Consider the following 4,642-nt stretch of genomic DNA (forward strand, 5'->3'; position numbering starts at 1 on the left):
CCCCCCCCCCCCACACCCCTGCTTACATATTGTAAAATCCCTCCAAAACACCTTCAACAATTTGGTCACTGACTGCCAGGTCTACACTCTGTGGAAACAATTATCCCCTAAACGGACTTCAAAAACAGGGGCAGCACGTTGGTCTGTTAGTCAACATGGTTGACTGACAGAACCGCGTCTGCGTGGGTTTTCTCCGAGCGCTTCGGTTCCCCCCACTTTTACAAATGTATTAGTAAATATTCAGTGACCTTTACTCAAGTGTAGACCTAAACTGAATTATTCAGCTTCCAGCTTTTTAATATTGCTAGTTAATATAATTATCAGATAAAAATAAATAATATGAATATATTATGTATAAATTTATGACAAAAAGTATTTAAATAGATATTTAAAATGATTAAATCAAAAGTAAACAAAAAAACATCAGTCACCAAATTTTTTAGGGAAATAACTCAAACAAATCCTGTGGTTTTCTCCGAGTACTTCGGTTTTCCCACAGTAATTATTAGTAATTGGCCAGTGACTGATTTAGTCCCCTTCCAGAATCGCCACCTTAACGTGGTGCAGGGGTTTGCGTGTCCGAATGATCCCAGGAGCTGTGTTGTCAGAAGCATCAACAGGGTAAATGCTTCTAACAACACAGCTTCTGGGGGACGGGCCAGACTAAGGGCGATTCAAATCAAAAACATCTTATCATAGAGTACAATTATTCCTCCCAACAAGAGTCACCAGAACCTCAACCTGGAGCCATAAGTGGAAGAATGACTCAGAAACTAGTTTTTAATGGCTGTTACTTGCTCCATGTTTTCTGTTCAGCTCAGTTCAAATGAGCTCAGCGTTTTCACCTTTGATTCTTCTTCTAACTTTTATGGACTGAACTATTTTGCTATCCTCTACCCGCAAGCTGCCAGCAGGCTGCCTGACAGAGAGAGGAGAGTGGCAGGTGTTGTCGTAGCCGGGCCCCCCTCCCTCCTAAGTTTCATAGGGTTACAATTTTTGCTTTCTTATTTCCATGGAGATAATAATAAAAAGGTCCCCCAGTTTTATTTTTATTTTTCCCCTCTCAGGTTAATGCTCAAACTTGGTTGCTCCACGCCGGGGCGTCAAGGCGTTATAGCAGTAAATGTGACAGGCATCATAAGAGAGGCAGCAGACGCGAATAGGTATATAGGCCAAACAGAACCGCTGACTTAAAAAAAGTAAAACATTAGTTTGATTTTACTTTTCATGTTTAGTCAAAAAAGCCAAAGGCACTGGTAATGGTACGCCTGCTTTAGCCGGTTGGGGTTCGATTCCCTGCTGTGTCCAAACAATATTTTGACTTTCAAACATGAAATGTTGAGCATTGCAAGCGTAAATTTAGAAGTAGTGAGATAAATTTTCTAATTAACTATAAAACTTTTGAAGAAAACATAAATCTAAACACTCAAATAGCTACAAAAGACTGCAAGAAATGTTAGCGTGATGCTAATATGGAGGGTAATGCTTATTCTTTTTCTTTATTTGCATTTCCATTTTGCATTTTTCAGATGATAAAATTTCTTCAAATTTGTTATTAAAATTAGTTTTCTTCTTGTGTGCACAAGTTCGTATTTTAGCATATTCAATTCCGACAAATAATATGTGCCCAGAAAATAAAAAATTTAGCTCACAAAATGCTAAATCGTGGCCACAAAAAGCTTGTTTTTTTGGCTTTAACATTCAAATGGACCAATGGAGTTGCACTCCCTTAAAGCAAAAGGTCGCCAACTTGAACACCTCTACAAGAAAACAGGTCTCTGTATCCACCAAGAACTGTATTTAGCTCCCCTATCCCACTACGAAGACAGAATCTCTCATTCTAAAACTGCATACTACTCTGAGCTCATTGACTCCAACAAAGATAATTCCAAAACCCTGTTCAAACTTTTTAATAAAATCTTTCTTCCTCCTAACTCAATGCCCTGCTCACCTTCTGTCACTTGACACATGCAACGCCCTCATGCTGTTCTTTACGGAGAAAATTCAAACCATTCACTCTCAACTCAGCTCTGATTCTCCCCCTCTCACTTATAATTATCCAGTCATTCATACCACCAATTTCTCCAGATTCAAACTGCCTGGCACTGCCTTCATCAATGATCTCATCCTAGAATCAAAGCCTACGACATGTCCACTTGACCCTGTTGCCATATCAATCGTCAAATCCTGCCTCCCCTCTCTGCTCCCTCTCATTTCCACTATAATCACTTCCTGGGGCGCAGAGCTTTCAAACTCTGGAACTCACTACCCCCCGACATCCAAAACATAGGCTGTTTTTCCATCTTTAAATCAAAACTCAAAACCCATCTGTTCAAACTGTCATACATCATAGTTTTATATACCACCTCTGCTACTTCATTTTAATTTGATTCTATTTAGATGTATGTTTTACTTGTGCTTTTAACTGTACAGTGTCCTTATGAGACCTGAAAGGCGCTTTAAATAAAATGTATTATTATTATTATTTGTCCAGACACAATAATTAAATGTTCCCAGGAATTATTAATTTGAAGAAACAATTCATTATTATTTTTTGAATGTTGTGTATATTTCTAAATAAATAGCAGAAATAAAATTTCCTCCATTGTTTTGGTATTTTTTGACATATATACACCATATTTCAATATGGACTGAACAAGAATGGTTTAAATACAGTAAATGACTGATAAAAAAATGTATTGGTAGGAATTTACATTTACCAAGGATTTTATTTCAAATAAGAAGCTCTGGAGGAAAAATATTTATGGATTAAAGGATTTGTGGTATTTGACTGTTGTCCGGCCAACGAGGTCTGTTCACTCTCCTTCCCTCGGGCCAGAGGTACAGGAGTGTGAAATGCAGGACCAGCAGACTCAGGAAGTCTTTCTTTCCCTCTGCCATCAGACTCCTTAACAGCTGAGAGGAGTCTGCAACAGCAGACTGCACCTTTGCACATCTGGATTATTTATCATATACATATCATTACTGGACTATTCATCATTATTAATGCACCTTAATAACAACTGCGATGTACCCCACTATCCAGTTCTGTCAGTCTCCTTTGCACAATAATATCCGCTGTAAATTTGCACAACTGATTTGTAAATATCTTAGTCACTTACATATGCATAGTTTGTTTATTTCTTATATATACCTTGTTTTTAGTCATCCTGTAAATATCCTAAAAACTTTATATTTTTTTATCTTTATGGCATTCAGAGTGAGCTGCAAAGTAAGAATTTCATTGTACAGGGAAACCCGTTTCTTTACTGTACATATGACAATAAACCCTTTGAATCTTTGAATCTTGAATCTGCTACACCCATAGCTAATTTCTCGATTCACTCAAACTGCAAAAATCCACATTACCTCTTGGTCCAGCTGTAGTTGTTTGATCCACACTTTTAAAAAGCTCTGTCATCTCCATCCATGGTTCCGGGAATGTGGTGGACTTGTAAATGAACAATCTTCATAGATGCAACTACAAAAAATAACCACCACTTTCTTCTTTCTTTCTTTCTTTCTTTCTTTCTTTCTTTCTTTCTTTCTTTTTTTAGGCACATTTTGATGGAAAGTACCAAATTATAAAATGGGGGTAACTTACATGTTATGAACATTTTAAACCCGAGAATATTCATATTTTTTAGAGTCAAGACTCAAAACCCATACAGTATATTAAAAATATACATTAATCTAAAAGGTTTGTCCAACAAAATTAATTTTAGATGTTAAAAACCAAAATTGAATTTGTTAAACTACCCTGTGCTGTTGGCTAATGTACTGAACACACAAGATTCATCAGCATTGCTGACAATAAAACAATGGACCATATATGGCTACAGCTTGTTTTTTGTTTTTTTTTACAAGTTTTGAAAGAGAAAGTTATGTCATTGTCACAATTAGTACTGTCATTTGATGATTTTTTTTGTTTGTGATTAATTAATTGTGACCTGTGAACTCTCCTGCAGTCCTCCTGAACCTCCATGGGTGACGTCTGTGGGGTGATGTAACTGAGATCCTGGTGTTTCTCTCCTGGTTGGCGAGCAGAGTATCCTACAGGATGATCTCAAGAGTGTTTGGATCTCTCGTTCCATTGTCCACTGCATCATCCACAGTCACTGAGGAGGTGGTGGCCATTCGCCTTAAGAACCTTCACCTTCCAAAAACCCCTAAGGACCTGGAGATGGAGTCCCGTGGGTTTGCAGGGCTGGCACAGCACAGAGTTTTTCCTTAAAGCTGCAGGTGCCATCGATGGATGCCACATCAGGATCAAACCTCCTGGTGACCCTGGCATCATTCCAAAAGCGCCCTCGATTATAGAGCGTGCTTTGGAATGATGAAGACAAGATAGGGAGGCATCTTCCTGCAAGTGCTGGAGGTGCATCACACCTTTGTACCTCATGGAAGTGAACACATAGCAGCATTTTATATTCCTTGGAATATATTTCTATTAACTTATAGATTTAATTTATATATTGCAGGTTGTCACAGCTTGTGCCATCCTCCACAATATCTGCTCCTGTGCTGAGGACACCGAGGCTCCAGAGGATGATGTGGAGGTGATGATGAGGAGGAAGCTGGTTTGAAGGTCACCAGTGGTGCTCTCTGGCAGGACCAACTACCTGTTGAGGTTTCTGCCCTG

Source organism: Oryzias melastigma, linkage group LG19 (genome assembly GCF_002922805.2).
Source record: "Oryzias melastigma strain HK-1 linkage group LG19, ASM292280v2, whole genome shotgun sequence".
In the NCBI taxonomy this organism is placed as follows: Eukaryota; Metazoa; Chordata; class Actinopteri; order Beloniformes; family Adrianichthyidae; genus Oryzias; species Oryzias melastigma.